The sequence below is a fragment of the Dendropsophus ebraccatus genome, chromosome 10 (assembly GCF_027789765.1).
Source record: "Dendropsophus ebraccatus isolate aDenEbr1 chromosome 10, aDenEbr1.pat, whole genome shotgun sequence".
Classification (NCBI taxonomy): Eukaryota; Metazoa; Chordata; class Amphibia; order Anura; family Hylidae; genus Dendropsophus; species Dendropsophus ebraccatus.
The window spans coordinates 86,018,825-86,036,334 of record NC_091463.1 but is presented as its reverse complement, the minus strand read 5'-3'; the positions used below and the strand labels follow the sequence as shown (position 1 = coordinate 86,036,334).

General features: G+C 43.8%; 1 pseudogene; it reads left to right on the top strand.

Annotated features, from left to right (window-relative positions):
• Window positions 1–3,629: 3,629 nt before the first annotated feature.
• On the top strand, window positions 3,630–9,648 carry LOC138766480 (olfactory receptor 5V1-like; annotated as a pseudogene).
• The last annotated feature ends 7,862 nt before the right edge of the window (window positions 9,649–17,510 follow it).

Here is a 17,510-nt window from a genome sequence, read left to right as displayed (position 1 = left end):
TCGTGAATTTCGGATTCATACGAACAAACCTAAAACAAACCTTGCTATAAATGCACCAGTCTAAATTTTACACCCTTTGATAAATCTCCCCCAAAGTTCCTTGGACCCAGTAGGGTGGAAAACAGACATTTGACAGTGGAACCAGCAGCAGTAATAGTACTATATTGGACCCAGTGTGTTGGAGAACAGACAATCGACGGAGGAGGAGAAGGCGGCACCACTTGATTGCATCCAGGCCAGTATGATTGAGAACAGACTATTTGAGGAGGAGGAGGCAGTACCTGATTGCACCCAGGCCAGTATGATTGAGAACAGACTATTCATGAAGGAGGATGTTCAGCCTTGGAGTGGTGGCCTGGGAATCCTCGCTGACTATGTTGTTCACCGCACTTTCAATAACATGGACGAGTGGGATGATGTCCTTGATGCCTGCTCACAGAGTCGCGTCCTCAAAAGGGATCAACAGTTGGCACATGTTCGAAGAAACCTGTGCACTATGAGGTTTATCAGATGTGCCATACAAGGTGTATGAAGCAGCGCTCCCTGCTGCACTGCAGAGAAAAGGTTCCTCCCTTTGTGGGCTACAACACTTCCCACCATTAGTTCACCTTGGGTCAGCCATTCATATATCTCCTCCCTCATGGTCCGGAGAAGATCCTGTCCACTGTGGCTCCGTTCACCCAGGCTCACAAAATGGAGGACAGCCTGAGAGCGCCGGGCCTGACATTATTGGTAAGACACCGGGGCAGGTTGGACTGCAGTCAAAGCAGTGGATGGTTGCAAGCTGGTGGAGGCAGAACTTGTGCAGAACTGGCCCCCTAAAGCACTGTGTAGGTGACAGTGGCAAGAATGGGCTAACTTTCTGGTGGTCTTCTGGGGGAATGTTGACCTAATGGGCGGTAACGGACATGTACTACCCTTGCCCATAATTAAAGGAGCATACATCAGCACTGGGGTGCACGGTCTTGGACACCAAGAATCCCAATGAGTCACGAACATTTTCCTACACAACTGTGCAGTGATGGGACAGCTGATGGGACTTTTTTTTTTGGACTGGTCTTTTTTAAAACTTTTTGTTGTTGCGGCTAAAAGGGGTTCTCCTATTTTTTCGAACCTTATTGTAAAGATATTAACTGATTTTTCCTTTATAAATTCGATAAGCTTGAACACTGAAGTTGCTTTCATGTGTCTTGGTTAATACTCACAGACAGCTGTCACATTACATTTTTGATTAGGCAGCACCCAGGTATATCTGAGGAGACTAATTTAAGGTCTCACCCTAACAGGGGTGACGTCACACATCTTGATATTCACAGAAAACCCGGACACAAGGGATTATAGGATTAATAATCCCATGTATCCTGGTCTATTCTGTAAAAAAAGTACAATTATGCGTCGCTATAGTTATTTTTACCAGATTCGTAACGAATCTGGTTCGTAACAGTTCGGTTCGCTCATCCCTAGTGCCGACCATGGTCGAAAGAGATCAGGTACGTATGCGTTTTAATACTTCCGCTGGTGGGAGGTGATAGGGAAGGGTAATTAACCCCTTAAGGTCAAAGCCAATTTTTGTTTTTGCGCTTTTGCTTTCCATTTTATGTTTAAAAGTCCATAGCCCCTGCATTTTTTCACCTAGAGACTTATATGAGCGCCTATTTTTTGCGAAACCAATTGTACTTTGCAATGACAGGCATTATTTTTCCATAAAATATGCTGCGAAACCGGAAAAAATCATTTGCGCTGTCAAATTGAAAAAAAAACAAATTTGTTTTGATTTCGGGGAGTTTTGCATTTACGCCGTTCGCCCTATGGTAAAACTGACTTGTTATGCATGTTCCTCAAGTTGTTACGATTACAATGATATGTAACTTGTATAACTTTTATATTATGTGATGGCCTGTAAAAAATTCAAACCATTGTTAACAAATATATGTTCCTTAAAATAGCTCCATTCCCAGGCTTATAGCGCTTTTATCCTTTGGTCTATGGGGCTGTTTGAGGTGTCATTTTTTGCGCCATGATGCGTCCTTTCTATTGGTACCTTGATTGCGCAAATACGACTTTTTGATCGCTTTTTATTACATTTTTTCTGGATTTGATGCAACCAAAAATGCGCAATTTTGCACTTTGGAATTTTTTTGCGCTGATGCCGTTTACCGTGCGAGATCAGGAATGTGATTAATTAATAGTTCGGGCGATTACGCACGCGGCGATAGCAAACATGTTTGTTTATTTATTTGTTTATTTATTCATTTATATTTATAACCTGGGAAAAGGGGGGTGATTTGGACTTTTATTAGGGGAGGGGATTTTTTATTAATTAAAACACATTTTTACTTTTTTTTTTTACATAAAATAGAAGCCCCCCTGGGGGACTTGTATATAGACAGCACTGATCTCTCATAGAGATCAATGCTGTGTATATACACAGCAAAGATCATTGTAATCGGTAATAGATTGCTATGGCCTGCTGCAGGCCATAGCAATCTATTGCCGAGTCGGGATCAGCGTCATTCCGACGCTGAGACCCGGCCCGGCCAGAAAAACGGATCTCCCCCCCCCCCCCCCCACGATCGCATCGCGGGGGGGAGATCCGTGCCGCTAGACACCAGGGACGTGCAGTACAAAGCACTTCAATGCAACTCTCAGGTTTGACAGCTGCATTGAAGTGCTTAATTAGCCGGCGCGGCAACGGGACCCGCGCCGGCTAATAGAGGCACTGCCTGGCTGCAGATTGCAGCCGGGATCGGTGCCGTTCAGAGCGGGGTCCCGGCGGGACCCCGCTCTGAACACCCCCCGCGGCACCATGACGTACCAGGTACGTCATGGGACGCTAAGGGGTTAAAGCACATTACAAAGTTATATAACTTTGTAATGTGATTTAATTGCCTGGAAAAAATCACTGGGGTTGACCTTTAGCTTTAACACTGAGGGTTATAGTAGTACACTTGACCTTCATTACTGTACACCTGATAGAGGGACCATATACTATTTGAGAAAGACACAAACGCAACTTTTGTATTTCCCTTATAGTCTGATTCTTTCATCAGGGAACGTGTGTCCTTTGTGTTTCTTAGTTTAATGTCTTATCCCCCTCGGCCTTTTTTGACACAAGGGAAACCCTCAACATTTTACCATTTCTCTAGTAAATTCCCTGCTTCTATCACTAGTGTGTTCCTTCCCTTTATACAGAAAAAGTCTGACGCTTCCTCCTTGTTCTCGTCACTGTGTAGCTGCAGTATGCTGGCTATATCATTTACTGTATATGTGTCATGTTTCACAATCGGAGCCTATTAGATGACTTCCTGTTAGAAACCTTCCGAGAAACACAATGGACACAAAGCATATTTATCTATACAATATGGACCTGAAATCAGAAGGCTAATGTACAGTATGTACACCTGGAAATTATTTACACTCATGGTTTAATATTGTAATAAAACCTTTCTGAAACACTCTCTTATTTTTGTGGTTTTTGTTTTAATTCATCCTGAAGTTTTCATCTTTTTAATTTTATAAACGTTAACACAATCGTATTTGTATAAGAAAAGTTATATTTAAAAAAAATACACATTTTAAATATTCTTCTTCATTGTCAACTGAAACTTAGAATGTTTTAAAATTTTACAATGGATCATAGTAATGTGACCACAACGACCTATTTCATCATTATCGGGATCTCGGAGAAGCCTTTATTATTTGTCTTCCTCCTGGTTCTGCTCATTTATCTCCTCACTCTTGGAGGTAACATCACCATCTTCCTCCTTGTTTGTCTAGATCACCATCTCCATACTCCCATGTACTTTTTCTTGGCCAACTTGTCTCTCTTGGACATTAGTTGTTCTACAATCTCTCTTCATAGAACGCTTATTTCTTTCATATAATAACACTGTCTCAGTTGCTGAGTGTTTTGTGCAAATTTATACCTTTTTGTCATTGACTTGTGATGAACTGTTGGTATTGGCGGCTATGGGATATGATCGCTATGTTGCTATCTGTAACCCTTTACATTATCATCTCATTGTTGACTTTAAACTTTGTGTTGTTCTGGCCTCTCTATGTTGGGTTTGTGGTTTGCTTGAAAGCATACCTACTATTTGGGGGCTTTTCAAATTAACATGTTATGACTCCAATAGGATGGACCATTATTTCTGTGAAATTGTGCTAGTCCTGAAGCTATCCTGCAGTGATACTGTCAGGCTGGGGAGACACGGACAAGACAGTGAGCCCTGAACTTGCCCCAACCAATGCCCCTGCCTACTTGCCACGGACGACCCTAAACGGTCGCGGACAACCAGGGAGTCGGTCCCTACACTGAGTAGGTGAACACACAAACGAAGACAGACAAACAAAACACAATGGAGGATAGTCAGCTAACAGAGTCAAAAACCAAACGGACAACGCAGTACAAAATCAGAAAGAGAGCGGATAGTCAGATGTCAAGCAAGAGGTCAGAACACAGGTAGAGCAATAGCAAGGGGATTAGGACAGGGAACGCTGGGAAAGGAGCAGGGGAGCTGGGACTAGTAACAACTAATAGCCAGGAGGGAACTGAGCAACTGGCTTCTTTTTAACCAGGATCAGAGCTTAGGTCCAGCAGCTGATTGGATCAGCCCTGATCCCAGTACCAAGTTCAGCTGAACAGACCTAGCAGTGCAGTAAACCCTGCACTGCCAAAGTCTGACAAGCAAGGCGGGTGTGGCTGGAAAGTAGGACACAATTCAGACAACTCATAAGTGCAACAAAAAGACAAACTCAGTGCTTCCTTGATCGCCCAGCACAGACCAAGGAATGCAAAGTCACATTCCTAACAGTACCCCCCTCTTATGAGGGGCCTCAGGACCCTCACCCAAAGGACCTGGCCTGGAAGGGTTACGCATGTGGTATTGTCAAATAAGGCGAGGTGCATGCATGTCTCTTCTCGCCACCCAAGTCCGTTCTTCCGGACCAAATCCCTTCCAGTGAACAAGATACTGTAAAGAACTCTGGACCTAACGAGAATCCAGGGTTCTTTCCACCTCATATTCCAGCTCACCTTGAATGACCAATGGAGCAGGGGGAGTAGACAGCAACACAGGGTTAACATATTTCTTTAACAATGACTTATGAAAAACATCATGGATTTTCAAACTCCTGGGCAATTGCAATTTAAAAGAAACTGGATTAATGATCTTAATAATTACATAATGACCGATGTATTTTGGAGAAAGTTTACCAGACGGGGCTTTTAACCTTAAGTTTCTAGTAGAGAGCCATACCTTATCCCCCACCATGTATTCTGGGCCAGATATACGTTTTTTATCAGATTGTTTTTTAAAACTTTCTTGGGCTGTAACCAGGTTCTGAGGAGCCTGGGCCCAAACTGTGATCAGTTTGTTGTAGATTTTTTCAGCAGAAGGGTTAACAGATTCGGCAGCATGTACTGAAGAACATCTAGGATTAAAACCAAAATTACAAAAGAATGGCGACATCTTGAGGGATTGACTTTCTCGGTTATTAAGTGCAAACTCAGCTAGAGGCAAGTACTCTTTCCACTTGTCTTGTGACACTGCAACAAAACATCTTAAAAATTGTTCCAGTGATTGGTTGACCCTCTCGGTTTGACCATTGGATTGCGGATGAAAGGCGGAGGAAAAAGACAAAGTTATACCTAAGCGACCACAGAATTCCTTCCAGAATTTCGATACGAATTGTATGCCCCTATCGGATACAATATTTTCTGGGACCCCATGCAGACACAAAATAAGGTTAATAAATAGGGAAGCTAGGGTACGAGCGTTAGGGAGTTTACTAAGAGGAATGAGGTGACACATCGTGGAGAATCTGTCAATGACGACCCAAATCACCGTTTTCCCCTTGGAAGGGGGCAAATCGGTGATGAAATCCATAGAGATGTGAGTCCAAGGACCTGGAACAGGTCTCACAGGCTTCTACAAACAACTTAGTATCCCAAGCCCACAAGGGCCACCAATAATGTTGTGATAACAGATACTGAGTGCCAGCTATGCCTGGATGACCTGCCAACACTGAGCAATGTGTCTCCTCCAGTACTCTTAAACGAAGGTTAGGAGGAACAAAGAGCTTATCCTCAGGGGTGTTCTTAGGGGCCAGGGACTGAGACTCTACCACTTGGGCAGCAAGATCGGGCTGTAGAATGGCTACCACAACCCCGGGAGCTAAAATAGTCTCTGAGTCCCCATTAGGGACATTGCTGGTCTCAAAGCTACGGGACAAGGCGTCAGCTCTTACGTTTTTGGAACCAGGTCTGAAGGGTATTTCAAAATCAAAACGTGTAAAGAAGAGAGCCCATCTAGCCTGGTGAGGAGTAAGACGCTTAGCCTTGTCTAGATACACCAGATTTTTGTGATCAGTTAGGACCTTGATTTTGTGCTTAGCCCCCTCTAGAAAATGTCTCCATTCATCAAATGCCCATTTTATGGCAAGGAGCTCCCGGTTGCCTATGTCATAGTTGCATTCAGTTTTGGAGAATTTCCTAGAGAAGTAAGCAATAGGTCTGAGGTTGGTGAGTGTCTCAGGACCCTGTGAAAGAACAGCTCCCACCTCCGAGGCATCAACTTCAATCACAAAAGGTTTTTCGAAGTCAGGTTGAGTCAAGACCGAAAAACATCTTTTAAGCTTGTCAAATGCCTGAACGGCTTCAGGAGTCCAGTTTACCAAATCAGCCCCTTTTCTAGTTAGATCGGTTAGGGGTTTAGCAATTATAGAAGAACCCTTGATAAATTTTCTATAGTAGTTAGCGAACCCCAAGAATCTCTGCAAAGCTTTAAGACAATTAGGGCGCTCCCATTTTTCAATAGCTGCCACTTTTAGAGGGTCCATACAAAAAGAATTGGGTGTGATTCTGTACCCCAAAAATGAAACCTCCTGAACGCCGAACAGGCACTTTGACAATTTTGAAAATAAATGATTTTGTCTTAAAAGTTCCATAACCTTACGGACATGACAAATGTGTGAAGACCAGTCAGGAGAGAAAATCAATATGTCATCCAAATACACCACTACAAATCGTCCTAGGTATTCACGAAATACATAATTTACCAGGTGTTGAAAGACCGCGGGCGCATTGCATAATCTGAAGGGCATAACAAGGTACTCGAAGTGCCCCTCGGGAGTATTAAAAGAGGTCTTCCACTCATCACCCTCTCTTATCCTGATCAGATTGTAGGCCCTTCGCAGGTCAATTTTGGAGAACCACTTAGCCCCAACAATCTGATTAAACAAATCAGGAATAAGAGGAAGAGGGTGCTGGTTTTTCACCGTAATTTTATTTAGCTCATGATAATCAATACAGGGGCGCAGGCCCCCATCTTTTTTCCCAACAAAGAAAAATCCCGCACCCATAGGGGAAGAAGAAGGCCGAATGTGGCCTTTACGTAAACTATCTTTAACGTATTCACGCATAGCCTCTCTCTTTAATTAATTTATTTTTCATATCGAGCGGTACCTGTGCGCCTGAATGACCCCCTCGACAATCATTCAGGCGCTGGAGTTTTCAGACGGTGATCCAGGTCTGGAGGTACACTCCCCTACACGGTGTCCGGCCTTGCCACAGTATAAGCACAGATTGTGCTGTAGTCGATAGGCCCGTCGGGTCTTAGCATCTGTCGCTACAATTTGCATAGGTTCTTCTGAAGATAGTGACAGGAAAGAAGAAGACTTGGGAGAGGAAACAACAGATGATGGGGCTTTGAACGAGTCAGAGGTTCCCTTTTCCCTGCGTCTGTCCCGCATACATCTATCAACCCCTATAGCTAAGGTCATGGTTTCTTCCAAGGTCTCTGGAGTGGGGTAAGCCACTAGTAAATCCTTCAACTGTTCCGAAAGACTCAGCCGAAACTGATACCGCAAGGCAGAATCATTCCTGGTAGAAGGGATACACCACTGGCGAAACTCTGCTCAGTAGTCTTCTACTGATCTCTTACCCTGACGTAAGGAGGTCAGTTGGCGTTCGGCCACCGCAGTCCAGTCAGGGTCATCATACAACAGCCCTAGGGCTGAAAAAAAATAATCAACTGAAGTCAACTCAATTGCATTGGGAGGTAAGGAGAATACCCATTCCTGCGGTGGGCCTTGCAGAAGGGATATGATAATAAACACTTTTTGGCTCATCCCCAGAAGAGCGAGGACGGAGCCGAAAAAATAGTCTACACCCCTCTCTGAAGGATCGGAAATCCTTCCTATCTCCCTTGAATTTTTCAGGGAGCTGAACAGGTGGTTCTGGAGGTGTGGGGGTTGTCATGGTCACCTGACGAGGTGTAGCCTCCTGTTCTTGGACCCGCTCAGCAAGTCCCTGAACCAAAGTGTTCAGGTTTTGCATCTGTTCCATCAGCGTTTTCATTGGATCCATGGTAAAAAAAAAATTCCTGAAATATATGGCTGGCTATTCTGTCAGGCTGGGGAGACACGGACAAGACAGTGAGCCCTGAACTTGCCCCAACCAATGCCCCTACCTTCTTGCCACGGACGACCCTAAACGGTCGCGGACAACCACGGAGTCGGTCCCTACACTGAGTAGGTGAACACACAAACGAAGACAGACAAACAAAACACAATGGAGGATAGTCAGCTAACAGAGTCAAAAACCAAACGGACAACGCAGTACAAAATCAGAAAGAGAGCGAATAGTCAGATGTCAAGCAAGAGGTCAGAACATGGGTAGAGCAATAGCAAGGGGATTAGGACAGGGAACGCTGGAAAAGGAGCAGGGGAGCTGGGACTAGTAACAACTAATAGCCAGCAGGGAAATGAGGAGCTGGCTGCTTTTTATTCAGGATAAGAGACTAGGTCCAGCAGCTGATTGGATCAGCCCTGATCCCAGTACCAAGTTCAGCTGAAGAGACCTAGCAGTGCAGTAACCCCTGCACTGCCAAAGTCTGACAAGCAAGGCGGGTGTGGCTGGAAACAGGGGTGTAACTAGAAATGGCTGTAAACGGTAAAATGAAGTCATAACTACATAACTGCTAGCTCTGGTCAGGAGTGCTTGCAGTTAAAGGGACATTTGCAAAACCCAGGAGACCAGCAGGGCCACCCGGTGCTGCAAATGATGACGGCTCAGGGGGCCCAGTGTATTGCAGGAGCAGGCCATGGGGCCCCCTGATGCGGCGGGCCCCATAGCAGCCGCTATGGCTGCTATAGTGGTAGTTACGCCCCTGGCTGGAAAGTAAGACACAATTCAGACAACTCATAAGTGCAACAAAAAGACAAACTCAGCGCTTCCTCGATCGCCCAGCACAGACCAAGGAACGCAAAGTCACATTCCTAACAGATACGTCATTTCTCCAGCTCTATATTCTCACTGTAGGGGCATTTATTACAGCTTTTACCCCATTTACCTTTACATTCATCTCCTACGTTTTCATCATCTCCACCATCTTGTCTATACGTTGTAGCAGTGGCAGACGTAAAGCCTTCTACACGTGTTCCTCTCACCTTACAATGGTCCTCTGTTTCTATGCTTCTCTTGTTTTCCACTATCTGAGGCCAACGTCATCCATCAATTTGGGCTCCAATAAATATTTCTCTTTGTGTAACACAGCTGCCGTCCCTATACTGAACCCCCTGATCTACAGCCTAAAGAATAAAGATGTAAAAGCCGCTATAAGGAGAAGAATAAGATTTGTTTTTTAATCAACTAACACTCATGGCCATGACGTGGAAATGTAAAGGCAACCAGCAAACAAAATAATGGCCTCTACAACACGTCTTAAGGGTTGGCTTACACTCTAGTCCAGGTGGTAAAAGGATAAACACCTGAACATCTAAACCATCCCATCATGCTTTGCAGTCAGGCTATTTGTCGACTTTATGATTCAGAAATGTGCATTCGCATCAAACCTGAAGTTTATAAGGTGCTAGGTATGTACTTCCAGGAAATATATAATATATTAGTATAGTATTATTAAACCTTTATATTTTCACTTTGTAATTCACTCTCCACAATGTTTTAACCCACCTTTTTAATTCATTATATAAAAACTTCATTTCCCCATTTCTTTAAAAACTGTCTTTCTAAAATTTTATACTTTTAGGCTATGTTCACACTGCGTATGAATCCGTCCGTAGTGCGAACCGCGAATATACGCACGTAGTTTTGAGGTTGATGCGTTCGCTTGAAAGTATACGATATACGCCCGCACAGTGCACACTACGTATGAGCTTACGGCCGGATCGTATACGGCGCCATGAAAAATGAACAAGACCATTGTTTGAGGACGGAAATGTTGAAACTCACGGCCGTGGATTTCCATGCGGTCCCGTACGGAGTACTTATTTCAGCCAAATTTAACTTGATTTTTCGATCCAAAAGGTTCTGTGTGGTTTACGGGGCTGGGCGAAGATTTCCAAGTAAATGACCTGCCTCAGATCGCTTCGAAACAAGCTAGGGAAGCATAACTGTACTACGGGCGTATGTTCGCGGTTTGTACGCATCCGGCCGCATGTCTATTTTTTCGACGCCCGTAGTTTCAGCCGCACATGTACGGCGGCGTACGATCTACGGACGGATTCATACGCAGTGTGAACATAGCCTTATACTGTATAGGATTGCATACAGTATGGCTGCATTCACACGTCCGTAGATTTTGTGGACCTATGGATGGTGAATGCCTGCAAAGGATTGTTTCCCTGCCCGGCATGATGTGCCAATATCATGCTGGCAACGGGGAAACTCCTTAAATTGTTATTTACATTGCCCCGTTGATTCAAAGAGTTTGCCCGCTGCCAGCATGATATTGATTGACACATCATGCCGGGCGGGGAAACAATCCATTACAGGCATTCACCTTCCGTGGGTCCGCAAAATCTATGCACGTGTGTGAGCAGCCTAAGTTTCTTATGTGAAACCATAAACACTGGCTGTCATTGGAACTTAAATTTTTTCCCAATTTTCTTAACTTCAGACACCCGATCTCCATTAGTAAATACTATTTAATAATCTGCGCCCCTGGCACACACCCAGAGAAGGGGCAGATGAGATTTTACCCTTTTCCTTGGTGTATTCCAGGCATTTGCCCTGTGTACTGATGGCCAGGCAGGGGGAAGCGGCAAAGCAGGGAGGAGGTGTGGCCTCCCCCAGGGCCTAGTTTATCATGGTTTATGGAAATGGGCATAAACTATGACAAAAATCTACAACTGCTCTGGAGGCATGTGCCTCTTAGTAAATCTGGAGAGGTAAATAGGGATGGGATTTATGTACATTGGTCTTAGTAAGTTCCCCCTAAATCTAGTCTGTCCCTCTGGCTGGTGACTTCACAAATTGTTTTACAGATACTCATGTAAGACCCTCTATGAGATTCATCCTTTTACATGTGCACAAAGTATATTCCAATGAACATCTAGTACGTTAAAATTCCCCATAACTACAATGTCCCCGTTTACCAAAATTTTGATAATTTCATATATCAACATGTTATCATAGTCCTCAGTTTGGCCCAGAACCCTATACATAACACCTATCCCACTGAAAATGACTACTCTACAAATCTCCATTGACAGAAAAAACGTTTGGGCCTCATAATATGGTGACGTTCTGTAAAAACAATAGAGGAGAATTTACTAGCTGCCTATTATATAATGAGGCTCTTATGGCGGGCACCATTCAATACAATTGACTGTTCTTTATATTTGTAGTATTCTGTAAGTGTGCTCATGTATGAGGTGAAATTGCACAATAATTTGCACTATAAATACAATGTCAAATAGGTTGTAAATGGAAGGAATACATTTGCGTCAATTTTATGAACTTAGCCATATTGTAATGCTTAGTAAATCCCCTCCCCCTCAACCCAAAGCAAAACCCAAAGACAACAGCTTAGTTTTTGTTCTTTTTAGTCCCTACCCCTTAAAAAAAAAAAAACATCGCAAAATACATTTTTTTCTGCAACTATAAAGCCCATTATGGCTAAGTTAAAGGGAAAAAAATGGTTATGGCTGCCTGTTGGTAGGAGCTGCCCAGAAAATCCTTAGATCGTCCGTGGTGACCCTTGGAAGTCAGCGGAGGTCTGCTCCTATTACATGGTGAGATGAGGAGCAGGACGTCGCTGAAATGAATGCACCATAAATGTGGACACAGATACTGTTAAATTGGGATGGAACCAGGTCAGCATCTCGCTTCTCACTGATTATTCGTTGGTAGGCCCCTAGGATTGTGGTGTCCCACCACGGGTGTTGCTGTTGATTACTTGTTGTAAGCCTGTACTTATTGTGTAAAAGTGGTGATGAGTAGTGATAAAGTTTCCCCCTAGATGTCGCTGTATTAGATGTATGCACTCAGATGCTGCACGGCTGAAGTATGTAAAAGGTTATTGTGTGTTTGTGTGTCACATGGATCTGTGAACCTATGGGAATCTTTTCATCTTTTCTCCTATCATGTCTCTCTTTACTTCTTGTACTGCACTCTTCACCCACTCACAGCACACCTTAGATACGCTGAGGAAGGAAGTCCCATCGGTAGAAGAAGTGCGCGTCTCTTTTGTGTTGGACATTGTAGAGGAAGGACGCAAGCTAGATAGTTCTCTACAGTGGTCTTCTCTGGGCCCTGGCCCTCTGCCAGATCCCCTACTCTCAAGAGGTCAGTCTTAATCAGATCCCCATATGTGTAGGAAGCAAGACAGGCACCAGCTAGAAGTTTCTTCTCAGTCTACTCTACACAACACTATGTAGTGTTAAACTCCTCTAGGATAACCTCAACCCACGCTGTGGACTAGGAGAGTCACAGTGCAGGACAGTATCCACAGACAGCAGTAAGCTAGGAAATTATCCGGATATAGCAAAGTTGCTAAGAGCCTAGGAACTCTATCTCACATCGTGGTTGTCAGCAGGAAATCCTCAGCATTCCGCTCATCCCAGGTAACAAGGTCTGGGGCCTTGTGTCACCCTCATAGGACGGGTCACCCAACACTGGTGGGCATTAAGTGGTGTGAAGACTCAAAGGTCAATACACGGGCACAAGTATTCTTTTCTTCTTCTAAGTATTCTTCTACCTCATGCTCCGACATCCTGTCAGAGCACAGTACTACTTGGGTTGGGACTCTCACAACATCCTCCTCTCTGCTACTCTGATTCTTTGTATGGCTCAACACGCTACTCATTCACCACGACTGTACTCCTCACTTTATTCCTATCATAGATTTGGTTGCTTTATTGTCAAGTGTATTATCATGTGTCTTATCAAGTGCTTCATAAGGAGAACTATCAAGTGTAACATACCCTGTCAAGGTAAAGCTGTATAACTTGCTGCACACAAGTATTCCTCAAGTAAAAACAAGATTATTTATGATAAAGAGACTCTGTGATTCTTCACCCCACACCAACACAGTGTACACTACATCCTTGGGAAATTTCCTCTTTCTGTGGGTGGCATTTCCGATAGTCCGGGAGGGTCACTACACCACTGTGGCCCACCATGATATCTTCCCAAGGGACCCCGTAGCAGCGCGGCAGGACACTGTCCACAGGGGAACAAGGTACAGCCAGCCCTTTGAATTAAAGCAGGTGTGCCCCCACATCTGTATGCCCCACTGGCACTGGCATCGCAACATAACATCACTGGGCCACTGTACTGGGCCAACATCACTGTGTTTCGGCCAACCAGACATCTGTCTCTCCTACTTGACAAAGGGGCAATTTATGCCTCGAAACGCGTTGTTTATGAGACCATTAAAATTCATCGTTTTACTTCATTAAACCTGTAGCCGTGAAGCGCCGTCATTCTGGCTCCTGTGGTCCCCGCCTACACCGAGGATCCGACACTTCATCTACCATTCTCCATTCCCTGATCTCCTGGCTTGGGATCTCGGCATCTACCCTTGGAGCCTGGCTGCTACGGCTACTACCTCTCTCTTCACTGATGCATACAGGTGTTGTGTTCTTAGCACAACACCAACAGGTGAGCAGTTCTATTATCAACTTGTTCGACCTACAATCTGTTGTTTACATTCTCACCCTATGGTGCCCTTTCCACTTTTTTAACCCTACTGGTGGTTCCTTGGTACTCCAGTCTGGCACTGGGTAGAGATGAGCAAAGTGATTCCCTTTGGGGAAAATGGTATAGGAGTGTGGTCAAAGACCGAAGCACCTATTCTTGCACACTGGAACGCCATTCACATTTACTGGTCCAGACTCACAGCATAAGACGCTACGGAAAGTACAAACAAGGGTTGGATCCCTGTCACAGACAGTGCTTTCTCCTGTATACTGAGCAGAAAGTCATGCACGTTGCCAATCCAAACTTCTCTAACTATGCAGTTTTCCTTTACAGACATCTTTAGGTCCATGCTTTACTACTCACATTCTGACACCATTCACAAACTCCCATTCCTGGATATATCCCCACAAATTAGAAATGTACAAATGTGCAGTAAGTTTGGGTCATGCACATTCAAACTGTTGGCATTTTAACCCTTTTGTATTATAGCTGGTAATATAATGGTATTGTGGCTGAGAATTGGGAGTTTAGCAGCTAGCAATATGCAGGAAATCTGTTCAACATGGGGGATATTTTGTCTGGTAAAAGGGTGGTATTTTGTCTAAAAGTGCTGCGACCTATGCTCTAATGCTTCCAAAGACTGAGTTGGGGCCCTTTTTTTCCACCCTTCTTCCTACTTCCAACACAAAAGAGACGATAGGCACTTCTTCTACCGATGGGAATTCCTTCCTCAGCATATCTAAGGTGTGCTGTGAGTGGGTGAAGAGTGCAGTAGAAGAAGTAAAGAGAGACATGATAGGAGAAAAGAATAATCCTTCAATTATGCTAGTCAGTACCCATGCAGGGGACCGAATGTTGTGAAGAATACAATTTGCCTTTTTAGGCTACGTAAAAGTACGGCCGTTGTTGCCATCGGCAACAATGGCCGTACTTTGCACATTGTGGAACAATGCTTATTGTTCTATGGGATCCCAGCTGGAGTGTATAAATATCGCATACGCTCCGGCCAGGATCCAGTGCGGCATCGCAAAGAACTGACATGTCAGTTTTCTGTGGCCTTAATTCACTGAATTGCGGGCGTAGGAAACCCTGTAAGTTCACACAATGGGGAGTTCTGATGCGGGCGCGCTGATGTGCCCACATCAGAACACTACGGCCAAAAAGAACATCCGGCCGGTACTGCAGTACCGACTGGGATAATCTTTGCAGAGACCGGCCGTTCCGTGACCCGGCCAGGTCATGGAATGGCCTTTCTCTTACATAGTGTGAACATAGCCCTACGGTGATAATAAAGAATCGAATACCAATATTACATGCTCAAGCTTTATGTGTATACAACTACTCCCCATAGATCTCTAGATACAGTGGGGGAAATACACTGACGACTTTGCAAGTTTTCCCACCTACAAAGAATGGAGAGGTCTGTAATCTTTATTGTAGGTATGCGTCACACGGGAGAGACAGATACTATAAAAAAAAAGAAAATTGTTTCATTTGTAAATAATTATTTTTTGATATGATAGAAAAACAAAAGTTAATATTTGCAATAGAATTTTTTTTTTTTTTTTTTTTGCAGGTACAGAGGTCAGACATTTTCTGTAGTTCTTGACCAAGTTTGCAGATACTGCAGCGGGATTTGTGTCCCCCTCCTCCATACAAATCTTCTGATCTTTCAGGTTTCAGGACAACATTGAGTTTCAGCTCCAAAGAATTTCTATTGGGTTCAATTCTGGAGACTGGCTAGGGCACTGCGGGACCTTGAAATGCTACTCATGGAGCCGCTCCTTAGCTGTCCTGGCTGTGTGTTTCAGGTCATTGCTGGAAGCCACAACCCATCTTCAACACTCAATACAGTGCAGTCGTCTTGTCTCCTTTGCAGAATTGCACCCCCAAGGTATAATGTCCCCCAACCCACCATGCCTTATGGTCTTGACTGAGTTCTTCTTCTCATCTTTCTTCTTCCTTCAAACAAAACGTTCTATTTTGGTCTTATCTGATCATATGACCTTCTCCCATACCTCCTCTGGATCATCCAGATGGTCTCTGGTGAAGTATATATATTGTATAAATAATAATATAATAGAAATATATTTTTTTAAACATTTTTTTTAACGTCCCCCCTGGAGACTAGCAATTCATACCATACATTTCATTACGTTATTTGTCTTTTTCTTTCTGCTAAAGACATAGAAATCTCTTTCTGAGCTGTTCACTATATCTCTGCTCTCCACTTCCCCCTCCCTTCCAGATGACTCAAACAACATCCCTGTCTGACTGATTCTGAACTGTTTTTTCTCTCTGTACAGCAAGAGGTGTTAATCACAGTAAGGTCACAAGTAACTTTCCCTTAGATTACCCTCCCGGTTTCACACAGTATATAAACAGCTGGTCAAAGATGTTGTTTACATTAGCCGTCTGGAAGGGAGAGAGGAGGAGGAGGGGTTTGAGAGTAGACACAGAGTTAACAGTTCAGAAAGACATTTCTGTGTCTTTAGCAGAAAGTAGCAGCTCAAAATTGAGGGAAGAAGACAGATAAGGTAATGATATGTATTGAAAGAATTTTTAGTCTCCAGGAGGGGGGATGAGTCAACATATATTTTACCTAACAGGATAACTTCTTTCAAATGGGCTGGACATGTGCTGGTGTGAGCAGGGGGACTTTGTGTGCTCTGCAGGATTTTAATCCATGATGGCGTGTTACTAACGTCCCAGAACTATTCAGGTCATTGACCAGATTCTCTCATCCTTATCCCACAAGGTGAGATCTTGCATGGAGCCTCAGACCCAGGAAGATTGACAGTCATGTTGTGTTTCTTCCATTTTCTAATATTTGGGCCAACAATTATTGACAATCTGATTGCCTATTGTCCTTTAGCCCATTTCAGTTGCGGGTCTACAATTTTGACACCAGTGTCCTTATTTTTAAAATGGTAAATGGGGGATGGTTAAAAAACATTTTTTCCCAGTAATTTGTAGTCCCCAGCCAATAAAACACATCAATCAATGCAATCAGTGATCGATTACAAAGGGCTGCTGAAGCCCAATGTAAACAATTGATGAGACGGGATAAACATCATCTGGAGGTCTGGACCAGCAAGTATGACTAATCACCCACTTGTAATTGCATTGCAAGGGGGTGATCCCGCCATTAGACCACCACAGATAGCATTTTAAAGGCATTTAAATGCAGCTGTAAGTTTTGACAGCGACATTCAAATCGCTATATTGCTGGCAAGAAGGATCGGTCCTTGGATGCTATGAGAGGCATGGTACAGAGCGGGCTTGAGTCCCAAACCCCCTCTGTACGCTCTTAACAGCATATTGGCATACATTGACGTCATATGTCAATAAGAGGTTAAAAAAGTCAATCTTTCAATTACAGTACTTACCGGCGGCTTTATAATATTTTCTTTCAAGTTAAACATTGTGCTCTTTGCACGCCCCAATAGAAAAAAATCCCCATAGCAAATCAGTCCATCAGAATAAAACGTAGGCTTGAAATGTTGTCTTTCATTCTGTGATCAGATCTCTGACTTGCAGATCTCTAATTGTTTTAGAATCTCCT